This window comes from Peromyscus maniculatus, chromosome 16 (genome assembly GCF_049852395.1).
Source record: "Peromyscus maniculatus bairdii isolate BWxNUB_F1_BW_parent chromosome 16, HU_Pman_BW_mat_3.1, whole genome shotgun sequence".
NCBI classification, from domain to species: Eukaryota; Metazoa; Chordata; class Mammalia; order Rodentia; family Cricetidae; genus Peromyscus; species Peromyscus maniculatus.
This window is the reverse complement of record NC_134867.1, coordinates 5,837,418-5,851,519: the sequence shown is the minus strand read 5'-3', so window position 1 is coordinate 5,851,519 and position 14,102 is coordinate 5,837,418.

Sequence of the window (14,102 nt, the reverse complement as noted above, 5' to 3'; positions counted from 1 at the left end):
CTTCTATCTAATATTTCCTGCTGCTCACACTCAAGAAAACTCTGGGGAACTGTGGGGTTGGTGGGTAAACACCCCACAGAATGGAGCCATAAACAGGGACTAAAGAAAAAAAGACAAAATGGGGTACTAAAGATAAAAAAGGGGGGCTAAAGACAAATGAACAGGGACTAAAGACAAAGTAATAAGGAGTAAAGATAAAGGAAAATAATAGTTTTATTATAGAGTTTTTGGCGAAAGTGTGTATCAGCCCTGCGAGTGGAAAAAAAAAAAAAAAAAAAAAAAAAATATATATATATATATATATATATATATATATATATATATATATATGGCAGGGGTTTTATCCTCAAGAGAAAAGGAAAATGGAAGGATGTCCGATGCTGCAGGGCAAATTTCTCTTCTGTCAAAATTTTCTATCTTCTATCCCTTTCTCAATTTCTGTCTGTGGAAAATAAGTATAAAGTATACTGTAGTAATATAGTGTAGGAAAAATGTAGAAGTGTAAGATCATGTAGAAAAAAATAAGTAAGGCAACTACACAGAAAAACTTCAATTTTCTAACTTTGGGGGCTATGAATGCAAACTGGGGGAAAAATCTTCCTTTGAACTTTACGGGTAGTCATAAAGCTCTTCTCTGAGTTTATGGGGAAGAAAAAGTTTCCTATGGAAGCTTTTGACCTGAGGACAGCAGAAATGCTAAGTCCAAGCAGCAGGAGAAAATGTTTTCTCCCGGAGGCAAAAATGTGGGTGTAAAAAGCCAAAAAGTTTAAAGTTCAGAAGTTTTAGGAAAAGTTGGTCTTTCTCTCTTGGGGAAAAAAAGAATATTTCTCTTAAACTAAAAAAGCTTTTCTTGGAAAATTTTTTGGGGGGGGGCGGGAAATCTCCCAAAAAGCCTTAATCTTTCTCAAAAGAACTTAAGCTTAAAAACTAAAGCCTTTAACTTTCTCAAAAGGACAAAAATTAGAATCACCTGAAGATATTAGTATGGGGACCACCTGCGATTAGCTCTAAGGGAAAACAACAAACTTAAGACAGCAAAACCTCTCTAAGTTCTCTTTCAAGCTTTGAAAATCCTCCTTGCAATGCAGGAGGCAGGGACAAGTTCCTAAAAACCTCTTCTAAGCTCTGTCTCTTCAAGCTAGTAAAAGACAGTGGGTCAAAGTCTCCTGAGGGAAACACTTGGGAGAGTGTGGGTAAAAAGCTACAGAGAGCCCAAAAGGAAACCTTACCTGAGCAAAGCAAAAAAGCCAAGCTTTTCAGTTTCAGCTGAGCTGAGGCATCAAGGCTTTTGTTTGAGTCTTTCAGAATGAAAAGGTGCTCCGAATCCTCCTAATTCAAAGATCCCCCGAAGCAACCTCTGTTAGCATTGTATCCTCTCTTCTGAGCAAAAACCCAGAGGTGACTGGCCAGCTTCTCTGAGTTGGAGTGCATTTCAGGGATACTAGTGTTCCTGCAGTTGTAAACTTCTGGAGCACACAGCTGAGGCAGGAAGGTGCAGGACCCAGGGGAAGATTGCTAATGAACAAACAAAGCTAAAGCCAGTGGGAATGGCACAGTTGTCTGCTTTCCTGCAAGTCCTGGGTTGATAGGTTCACAACTGCAAAAAGAAATCTGAGAAAAAACGTTCCTATCAGAGTAAGGACCTTTCTGGGAAAACAGTAAAGCTGAACTGTGTCTGAAGCAGTTGTGCTGCTGAGTCAGAACGCTGTCCAGGGAAAGAGCCCAGCCAGGGCAGGACAGAACTATCCAGGAGTAAAGCTTTCTTTTCTATCAGAGAAAGCATCTTTTTGAGAAAAGCTTTGTTTCAACTGACTCCCTGAGATGAGGGAGTGTAGCCCTAAGGGGTGATTGCCTCTGGGACAAGCTCTGTCCTTGAGTATTCAGACAAGCAAATGCAACCCACTCGGGGACTGGGCCAGGTGAAGGCCTGATGAGGCAAAACACCTGTCCTAATGGAAGTTTAGAAATGGCAAAAACCTTCCTTGTTAGATTTTCAGTCTGTATGCAAACCACAAAGACCCCCAAACCAGAAACTGGTTAAAGCCCCTACCTTCAGAAGCAAAAAAGCTGTTACTATAGTATTGGGAAATGTTTCTGGGGCAGAAGGGATAAATTGAGACCAAACTGGGAACTGTCTGGGAGAAAGACTCTGAAGAAACAGAGAAGGGACATAATCCTCCCCAGAAAATGCATGACCTGAAAAAGCTGATAGAATTTGAGGCAGACTGGGGGGAAGAAAGCCCCTACCTCTAAAGGCAGCTAGCAGAGGAATAGAGCAGCCTGAGATATCTGGAGCTCTGCATCTGGGGGGAAAGGAACAAGCAAAATGAGAATAAAATCAGTGAAAGAAAATCTCTCCGAAGCAGCCATGTAAAATCTCTGTTGTAAATGTTTTTGTTTTTCATTGACTGGCTAAGGCCAACACAAGCCCTGAGGAAAGTTGCTATCAGGAATGCCAGCCTCAATGCATGCTAATGAGGCAGGTGCAGTTCTGATCCCTGGCCAGTGTCAAATGAAGGAGAGACACCTGTTAAAGCCAGCTGAGGAGAGAATAGAAATCTCTCAATGTCCCATAATTGAAAACTGAAAACTCTTGGTTCAAATCTCTTTGTTGCAAAAGCAAAAACTTCTAAAGCAAGTCCAGTAAAAGAGAACTGGAGGTTGATTCCTAGACAGCCCCCCCCCCCCAAAAAAAAAAAAAAAAAAAAAACTATGGGAAATGGAGTCCATAAGCTAGCTCTTAACAGTGAGCTCATGAAGAGAAATGCATTCTGGGAAATGTAGTGTTTCAGCTAAAGATGGCAATACTGTCCAAAAACTTTTCAGCTCAGAATGAAGTTTCTTTTCAAAGTAATGCTAGAAAGCTTAATCTTAACTCTTGAGAACTCAGATCAGACAAAAAGCTACCTATAAGAGCAAATAAGCCACTTTAAAATCCTTAAAACAAGGGAAAGCAGTTTATACACTAAACATTGTCTTGGATATGAAGAAACTTACGTTGAAATTAAAGTTCTTTGCCTTTTGAACAAACTGCCTGAAATGAGTAATTCCTTTGCAAATCTAATAAGGAGACAAGGAAACAGGCATTCAAAAAGAAATGACTGCTTTATAGATGGGAAAAAAACTTCAGAAAATCTAGCTGTCTTACAAAATAGTTGCTTTACCTGAGAGTTCCTTATAAGAAATCAATGCTAGATATCACAGCTGCTAATAACATCAGAAGTTAAAGCTAATGAAGTGAAAATACTAAATCCTGAAAATGCTTTTTCTCAAAGTAAGCTAATAAAGGATATGTTTCATGAAAGAACATCTATGTTCTTGACTCCTTTGAATAGTAACAGTTTGGGTGAAAATATGGGAACTAACAACAATCAAGTCAAAAGGTTTGATGAAATTCAAGATGCTATTCACAAAAGAAAGATACTATGCTTTGTTGGCCATATTAGAGTCCAATCTTCCTGGTCCTTTAGCTGAGGGTAATACAATGGCTGAGGATTATCCCAAGTGGAAATGGCTCAACAGTCACATGCTCTTCATCATCAAAATTAGCAAAATCTTAAGAAAGCAATTCAATCTTACCAAAGAAGCAGTTTGTCAAATAGTTAAATGATGTGGGATATATCCAAAGTATTTTCTTGTCCCTCAATTAGGGGTACTCATATTGCAGAATTTGGCAAATTAAAATATGTACGTATGACCATTGACACTCATTCAGGATTTCTAATGGCTGGTGCACAACCAAGGGAAGTTATAAAACATGTAATTATGCACTGCTTGAAGTGTTTTTTATATATGGGTATACCAAAAATTATTAATACTGATAATAGTTCTGGATATAGTAAGACATTTTGACAATTTTGTACCCAATGGGAAATCATACATAAAACAGGTGTTCTTTATAATCCTCAGGGACAAGGTATTGTAGAAAGAGCTCATAGCAGTCTTAAAGTACAACTTCAAAAAATAAAAATAAAAAGAAAGAAATTTACCCTCAATTGCCACATAATGCATTAAATTATGCTCTTTTTATTCTGAAATTTTTGAATATGGATGTCCATGAGCAGTCTGCTGCAGATAGACTTTGGCACAGTGACATCCAAGCAACTTTTGCTCAAGTGAAATGGAAAGATCCCTGCTCAGGATTATGGAAGGTTCCCAACCCTGTATAATTATGGGGTCAAGGACATGCTTGTGTTTTTTCACAAGAGGAGAATGAAGCTTGGTGGTTACCAGAGCATCTGGTAAGGAGCGTGGAACTAAGGAAAGTAAGCTCCAATGACGTTTCTATAAAGGAACCAGAATGAAAGTGGCTCCATTAGTGTTTCTGAGGTTTTGTCACTGGTTAATGCAAATAGTGAGGAAATAGAGTTTGGAGCTGAGCTGTGGATATTGCTCTATATATAAATAAAACACTGATGGCCAGTTGCCAGGCAGGAAGTAGGTGGGACAAGGAGAGAGGAGAATTATGGGAAGCGGAAGGCTGAGGGGAGAGACACTGCAGCCACAGCCAGGAGAGGCAACCTGTAAAGATGCCGGTAAGCCACCAGCCACGTGGCAAGGTATAGATTTATAAAAATGGGTTAATTTAAGATAAAAGAACAGTTAGCAGAAAGCCTGCCATGGCCATACAGTTTATAAGTGATATAAGCGTCTGAGTGATTATTTTATAAGTGGATTGTGGGACTGCGGGGCTTGGGGAACCTGGAGAGAAACCCTCCAGCTACAAATGGCGCCCAACGGCTCGAGTTTCCACCTTAAACCTGAGAATATTTAATAACCAATTCTAAACAGAGCCAAAACCAGGTTCCTGCTTCTTGTCTCATATGAGCAGCTAGACGCCGCAAAATGCGGGTTTGAACACTGGCGGGTTCCTGGCGTGTGCGTTTGACCGGTAGTATGGCGGGAGTGAGGGGTCTGCCAGAGGCACATTATGCTGTGTAGTGGATTTGGTCTTTACTAGTATTTTTTTTAAAAGGAAAGGGTTTCTGGGCTGCATGCTGCTTTGATGGAGGCTTAGACCCACTGTTTCTGAGACTTGATGACTCCCAGAGCTGGCGGAAGGCGTGCCACTGCCATGTTGGGAAGCTGAAGTGGGCGGAGCCAGCAGCCACAGCGCTGTTTCAGGCTTAGAAGGATGCAGTTTAAAGCAATAGGCTCACAAAAAGACTGATTCAGATAACATCGTTTACAATGTGTGTAAAATATACGTAGGCTTGAAAGAGACAAAAAAATTAATGTAAAAAGCCACGTAAAGATGAATATTACACAGACAATCTGGATTGTGTTGTCTTTGGGATTTTTAACTGCAAAAAAACATTTGATCAAAAAAGATGTTGAATTAAACCAATATGTATATTTTAAAGGTAACTTGACTTCAAAATTTGGATTTAAGGATATGTTGCTTTGGAAAAGAGGTTCTGCTTTTGTTTCCACAGAAAGCCAGAGGCTATGGATTTGTTCCATGTTAAGATACATCAGGTTTCACCAGCCAAGACCCCCTGAAAGGTCTCCGATGATACCATGGCCCAAATGATCCAACATCCAGAGTGGTTTCAAGGCAACTGGTTCACACAATACAGCCTTACGGACTACCCCATAGGCCTAAAATTTTCTTTGCGTCCCCATAAGATACAGCGCCCCCCTCCAGCAGGAAGTAGTAAGAGATGCTACGTCCAAATTCCCAAATATACCAAGCTGGCTTTAGAGGTGGAATTGGCTCACTCCTCCTCTAAACACAGACATATTGCTTAAAAAAAAAAAAAAATGGTTAAGAGATTCTTGTGTCCCAAATCAGAAGAGCCCTCTGGTGCGGGACAGAGAAAAACCAATATTTTTATTTAAAACAGGTTGATTATAAATGTGATCTCTTTCTAAAAAAGAAAAGGGGATATGATATAGATATATAGGATATAGAGATGATAAGATAAAAGGGTAGATTAATGAACCTACTTTTAAGAACAACTTGTTTAAAATGTTTTACATTGGTATAGATTTTAGTTTATGTTTAAAATGTTTTACATTGGTATAAATTTTAGTTTATTGATACAAACTTAAAGTTAATTTTGTTATACTGTATATATATATATATATATATATTTCTATTCTTGTTTGAGGTATTGTGTTTATGTAACTCATTTAAAATTGTAATGGATAATTAAGAAATAGATTAATAATTAGTCATCTATGATAATCATATTTGTAGCCATGTTAGTTAAGTCTTCTAGGTATACATAGATATATTTCAGATAGCTAGGTAATCTTCAAACACTTCATAGACCTAGAGAATATGGCATTTAAATAACTTAAAATTCTGTTGACGTGAGACACAATTGCTCCTGGCTGCACCAATTGATCCCGAGAGAATGTTGGGCTTCTAAGACATCCATTTGGAAGTTTGTCTTTTTGGCACAAAATGGCCTACTGGGCAAAGAACTGCCCTTGCCTTGATGGCTGACAGTACAAATGCAATGCTGTCCTTTCTGGACAAGCGGGACACAAGGAAAGCGACCACTGTACTCTGCCAAGACAGGGTAAGATGGTCTTTCAGAAATCCTGCTTCTGAAAATGGTCTGTCAGATACTCTAGGCCTGTAGCCAATTTAAATGCACCAACAATGCTAAGAAATATTAGGTGACTGTCCAGGCTGCCACCTGTCTTGGTCTACTTTTGCAAGATTCCTGAAAATTGCTTGCATCCATCTACCATTTCTCAGGTACCATTATGTTCCTTCTCAGGTCTTTGATGTGGTTGAAAACTAGATAGTTGTAATTTCCTCAGTTATGATAAAAGATAAGTTAGATATAAAACCTTAAATTCACAAATATTAGGACATCTTCTTTAATATTGTAACTGCAATTCAATAATTGTTTTGTTATATGTTATTTTACCATGTTAAAGTTAAAATCTTCCTTTTTAAAAAAAGAAGAAAAGGGGAAGTGCTGTGGATATTGCTCTATATATAAATAAAACACTGATGGCCAGTTGCCAGGCAGGAAGTAGGTGGGACAAGGAGAGAGGAGAATTCTGGGAAGTGGAAGGCTGAGGAGAGAGACACTGCAGCCACCGCGAGGACAAGCAGCATGTGAAGACGCTGGTAGGCCACCAGCCACATGGCAAGGTATAGATTTATAAAAATGGGTTAATTTAAGATATAAGAAGAGTTAGCAAGAAGCCTGCCATGGCCATACAGTTTATAAGTGATATAAGCGTCTGAGTGATTATTTTATAAGTGGATTGTGGGACTGCGGGGCTTGGGGAACCTGGAGAGAAACCCTCCAGCTACAGAGCTGTGCCCGTTTGGCTTTACTAGCAACTTTAGAAAAATACTTTATATCACCTAATAGCTGTGCAGTATTTTGTGAAGAGCTTTACAGCAGCTAAATATGGTCATTTCAGCCTCAGCATGAAGTGAAGTTTTTTGGTAGAACAAATCAAAAGTACTGCTGTAATAGAAATGTTTGTCTGAATTGAAGCACTTAGGGGAACTATTATGAATTTGGGTGAAGGGACAGCCTCTAGTTAAAAACTGTCTACCGCTGACAGTGCATCTCTGCCAGTTCCGGAATGGCTGAAAGAACTCGGCAACTTTGGAGTGTGGCTTCGTCCCGAGAATGTTACAGTGCCCTAGCAACAATTATCACAATTCTACAAGGACAGCACTCACTAAATCCCAGTGTTGTATAGCAAAGCTGACTCTAAACTCTAAACTTTAGAAATGATGTACATACTTCCTGTCTAGTTAAGAGAATCTTTCTAATAGAGATAGTGATGATAATTAAGAGTAAGAAGTAGAAAAAGATGAAAATAAGATATGTGAGTTTGTAAAAATTGTCTTGTTAGATCTCTTCATATTTGGGAGTTGAAATCTGATAACAGAATTTACTTTTTTTGAACTTCTTGACTTAAAATGAACTTATAAAAATGAGGAAACTACAAAAATTTTGTTATGGATTTCTTATTTGGAAGGCTTATACCAGAATTTATTATTTGAATTTTGGGACTTAAGAAATGAAATGAACAATAGAGATTTCATTGTGAAGGGTCAATTTTGAGTTTACTTGTAGTAATGACCTAGGAACTGTTTTCTGGAATAGGGTTAAAAATGGAACCGTTTAAATGAAGAAATTTATTGTTTCTACCTACAGTCAAGATGCAGTTTTGTGTGTGCATATATGCTTTATTAACTGGTGATTCATGAATTGTTTTATGGAACTGTTTATGTAAAATGGTTTACTTACGGAACTGGTTTTGTGTTACAAATGGAACTGTTTAATTGGAAAAGTTTTGTAGGGCCCTGGCCCTCCCATTTTGAGTAAACTGTTGCCTGCTTGCCGACCTTGACCAGATGTCCTCTCTAGGCTGATTCCCTGCGGGTTTCCTCCTTCCTGAATGCTCACCAGAGGTTCTTTGTTTGTGTATCCTGCATTTGGTGTAAACAGCTTAGATGCAAAAATGTAGAACATTGGGTAGTGAACTTCTGCCCTCCAGGGATCCTCCACTGTGCTGTAAGCCTGTATTTAAGGTTTCTTCCCTCTTTCAATAAAACGGCATTCAGCATTCTGCTGGGGCGAATGACCCACTGTTTCTTGTCTCTATTTTTTAATCCACAGCCTCTCACTCGGACATGGTGAACCAGTGGTGGTAGCGCGGGCACTATCACAACAAAAGTTTGGGTTTTCTAACTAGGCTTGAGATTTTATTTTAAAAAAAAAATTATAAAGAAAAGAGAGAAATAATATTCCTTAGTCTACTTAATTTTAAAAAAATTCTTATTTGAGTGGATTAATGTTTTGTTAGTAAGAAATGCAAGTGGGTATACTAAGATTAAAGTGTAAAGAGTTTTATTATGAAACTGCTTTTGGTTGTTTTGCTAAAAGTTTTCAAAGTGTTAATGGTTAGATTGAGAATATTGCTTTTCAATATGGGTTTGTAGGAATTGTGTAAGTTTGGATATTTCTAATTAGGTTCCAGATTTTGTTTAAAAAATATAAAGAAAAGGAGGAGTTAGGAGTGAATTAAGGTTGAATGTATGTTTGCAGAAATTATGTTAACCTATTGATATTAATACACCCTGGTTTTATGAAGTTAAGGAAATATATAAGTTTGATGTGAATACATCAGTGTTTCCTATGTTCTGTTAGGAAGAAAATTCAAATGGTTCTATTAAGACTTAAAATTGTAAGACTGAGAAAATTGTTAACTATATATAGCACCATTTATGTTAATTCAAATGGTTCTGTTACGAGTTTGCTTTGAGTTGTAAGATTGAGAGAATTGTGATTATGTTTAGCAATATTTATGTTAACCTGTTAATGGTAATGATGAAGCTAAGGGATTATTTAAGTTTGCAATTGCATATTAAGAGTTTTTGGTTTAGAAGGGGCTTGAGGCAGCTAAGACTGCTGTAGTCACCTTGGACCTAATTCAAAAGAGAAATGCCATCTTTATCATCCTCTGCTCCCACACTGGAAGGTGTAACAGCTATGCAGATTGCTGTAAACTGTTAATAACGAGTTATTTTTTATATATTAAGAAAGGAGGACCTGTGGGAGCCCATTTTCAGGTTCCTTATGGATTTACCCAGCCAGTCTCTAGAACCACCAGCCTGAGTGCAGGTGTCTGAGATGGTCTGCACTTGGCTGTGCTGGGGGAAGGTCTTTTGCTTCACTCTCTTGGCATCTCTATAAATACCCTGGGGCAGAGACAGTCAAGGCCCAAAAGGTTGCAGGCTCTCTCAAGGCTATCCTTTATTTTCTGTTTATCTCTTCCATCTAAATCCTTCTAATAGTTCCTGCTGCTTGCACTCAAGAAAACTCTGGGGAACTGTGGGGTTGGTGGGTAAACACCCCACACCTTCTCAGCTTGCTGCTTTTCAATATAAATCTTCATTAGCGTTAACACTAATGTCCACATCACAGAGTCTATACTAGGCTCTTTTGAGACTTCTTCTGCCAACGGAATCAATCCAAAACTCCTCACGTTAGCCTCAGACAGTCTATTTGAAGAAGGGCAAAGGGGAGCCACTCTTTTTACCAAAATGTACAAGAACAATTTCTAGGCAACATGCTCAAACTTTCTCTGGGACAGCTCTTGAAATTTCAAATCATTACCAGCACCATTGACTTCCATGCTCCTACTAGTACGGTCCATTAAGTAGTGCTCAAAACATCCCAGTGCTTTTCTAACCGAAAGTACTAAAGTCCATATTACTACAAACAAAATCATGGTCAGGCCTATCACAGCAACACCCCAGTACCTGGTACCAACTACTGTCACAGTTAGGTTTAATTTTTTCTTTGTAGAGACACCATGACCATGGCAACTCTTACAAACAAAACATTCAATTGAGGTTATGGTTTACAGTTTCAGAGGTTCAATCTATTATCATCATCATGATGGGGAGCATGGCAGTGTGCATGCAGATGTGGTGCTGGCTACATCTTGACCAGAAAGCAGCAGAAAGTCAACTGTCACACTGACTGAAGCTTATGAAAAGAGACCTCAAAGCCCATTCCCACAGTGACACACTTCTTCTAATAAGATCATACCTAGTACAACAAGGCCATACCCCCTAATAATGCTACTCCCTTCTGAGCCAATTTCTTTCAATCACATACCAAATGGAATGCCCATTAAAATTCTATACCTTTATAGACCTGAAGGGACAATTCTCAATGTCATTTGGAAAAAAAAAAAAAAAAACACCTCAGGATAACTAACACAGTACTGAACATGAAATTATGGCTGGAGGTGTCATGATCCCTCATTTCAAGTTATGCTAAAGAGCTATAGTAGTAGCAACCACATGATACTGGCATACAAACAGATATGTTGACAATGGAATTGAACTGAAGAACTAGATTTAAATTCAAACACATATGGACATCTAAATTTTGGTAAGGAACCCAGAAGAACACACTGAGCAAAAGAGCATCTTCATCAAATGATTCTGGTCAAACTGAATGTCTGCATGTAGAAGAATAACAATAGATGTATATTTATCACCCTCCACAAAACTAGTATCCAGTCAGATCAAAGACCTCAACATAAAACTAAATTCACTGAACTGGATGAAAAAGAAAATGGGGAAAACCTTGAATTCAGTGGCCCAGAAGACAACTTTCTCCACAGGACACAAATAGTGTAGTCAGTAAGAACAACAATAACCTCCTGAAACTAAAAAGCTTTTATAAGCAAAGGACACTGTCAATAGGATAAAGAGACAACCTACAGAATGGGAAAACATCTGATAGAGGACTAATATCCAAAATAAATAAAGAGCTAAAGAAACTAGATATCAGAAAATGAAATAATATAATTAAAAATGGAGTATATATCTAAACAGAATTCTTCATAGGGGACTCTCAAATGGCTGAGAAACAAAGAAATGCTCAACATACTTAGCCATCAGGGAAATGCAAATCAAACTTCTTTGAGTTTCCATCTTACACCCACCAGAATGGCTGAGATTGAAAACACGAGTGACAGAAGGATTGGTGCAAAGAACCATTTTCCATTTCTAGTGAGAGCGTAAACTTGAACAGAAACTATGGAAGTCAATGTGGTAGTTCTTTAGCAAGTTGGGAATGAATATACGTCAGGATCTAGCTATACCACTTTTGGGCATATAATGGAAAAATGCTCCACCATACCATAAAGACTTTTGATCAACCATGTTCATTGTGGCTTTATTCATAATAGCAAGAAACTGGAAACAACCTAGATGTCCCTCATCAGAACAATGGATAAAGAAAATGTGGTAAATTTACACAGTGGAGTATTGCTCAGCTGTTAAAAAAGATTAACATTTTGAAATTTATAGGCAAATGGATGGAACTAGAAAAAAATCATCCTAAGTGAGGTATGCCAGACATTGAAAGAGAAATAAGGATTATATTCACTTATAAGGGGATATTAGCTGTTGAGTAAATGATAAAAGTCAAAATCTATGGGCCCAGAGAGATTAGGTAAGTAGAAGATTAATAAGGGTGATATATGAATCTCCCTGGGAGAGGGGGACAGAACAGATTTTATGAGCAGACTGAGAGCAGGTAGGGACAGGAGAGGTGTGAGCCAGATGTGAGGGAGATGAGGCAGAGCTAGAGTATGGAGAAAGAGGGCTGGAACCAGGGTGGGTCATTTAGAAAGTGATGTGGAAACTTCCTGAAATCTATGATGGTAATCCTTATGAGTACTCCTAGTATTTGGGGAACACATAGTTTCAACTGGTCATCTCTTGTACCCAGCTTAGGCTTTCAGTGGTGGGACTGGATTGCATTCAGTTGACTTTTGGCTACGGGGTCCCCTAGAAATCCCCAAACAATCAAACTATTGCAACAAAGAGTTACTCTCCACAGATTGACAGCAGGTCTCCATTGCAGAAGAGGACAATCTTCACACAATGAATTTAACACGGAGAAATTGAGCTGGTACCTACTTGTATCATTCACCCCTAAGTTCCAGTCTCATTTTGCAGAAAGGTATGTGGACACCAACACAGAAACACAACCTTTGATCTCCAGTCTGTTCTGCTTACAAAAAATGCAGAAGGGTAATGGTGGCAAAGAACTTGTGGGAGTAGCAAACCAAGGTCTGATTTGATTCATGGCCCACTCCATGAAAAGGAACCTGTACCCCACACTGCTTAGCAGACCAGAGATAGTCCAGATACCTAGGCTAAAACCAAACACGACAGGTCTAAAAAAAGCAAGAAACTGATTTCTAGTTATATTCTGCTATACCTCAGAGATCAGTGCCATATTAAGTAATCATCAGAGAGGCCTCACCTGGCAGCCCATAGGAACAGAGGCAGAGAACCATTGCCAGACATTATGCAGAAAGCATGCCTAAATTGGAGATCTCCATTAAATCTCTCCCCACAGAGCTCACAGTAGCCCAAAGAAATAGCAGAAAGATTCTAATAATCTGGGGGATGGAGAACAAAGTCCTCTGAATCAATAAGAAAGTTGCATATTAGCTCACAGAGATGGAAGCAGCAAGCACAGGGCCTACATGGGGCTGTATAAGGTCATCTGCATATTTATTATAGTGTTTAGATTAGTATTCTAATGGGACTCCTGGTTGTAAGGACTAGTGGGTCTCTAATTCTTATGTCTGTCCTTAGGACATTTTTCCTGATGTTGGGTTGCCATGTCCAGCTTTGACGTGATGGTTTCTGCTTTATCTTATTATATTTTATTTTGTCATGTCCTAGAAGCCTGTTTTTTTTTTTTTTTCTAAAGAGAGACTGAAATTGAGTGGATCCAGATGTTAGGGTAGGTGGGGAGGAGAGGCAGGGAAACAATAATCAGGATATGGTGTATGAGAAAAGAACCCATTTTCAATAAAAGGAAAAAATTAAAATAAGGGAACAACAATATGTGAAATCATATTAGTACTCAATAGTCTGTTTCTAGATGGAAGCTGACAATTGTGTGCATCCTTAGTAAAAAATAAATCTTTGTTTACTGTTTATGTAAGCAAAATGGTTTCTGCTGACAAGTGGGCTCATAGTGTTACTCACATTCATTTACATGTGACTAATCACTTTTTTAATGTTCTCAAATTTTTATTCTTTTGTTTTACTTTTTATCATTTATCAATTGTATTATATACTATATTCAGTCTGTGTATTTTAGGTACATCCTATTTGTGATGCCTGAATTTCTTGAACCTGATTGCCTACATTTCTTCTCATATTTTGGGTGGTTCTTTAGACCAATTTTTCCTTCCTTTTTTTTTTCTCCTCTATGTTGATACTAATATTTATACAATGGTTCAAATTTGGAGCTACCTTAAGTCCTTTAGGCTGATACTTCTTTCTCCTCCACCTCCTCCTCCTCTTCTTCCTCCTCTTCCTCCTCTTCGTCCCCATCTCTTCTCCTTTATGTCATCTTTCTCTTTTTTTTTTTTTTTTTGATGTAGTTACTTCTGTGATTGGGTAATTTAAAAGAATACATTTAATACTCAGGAAGCTGATATGGGAGGGTCACTTGAACTCATTAGTTTGACATTGGCTTGCCATAAACAGCTAATTGTAATCTAAAATAAATAAATTTTATATTACCAAATAAAATAAATAAATACCTTCAGCTGTGTTGAAT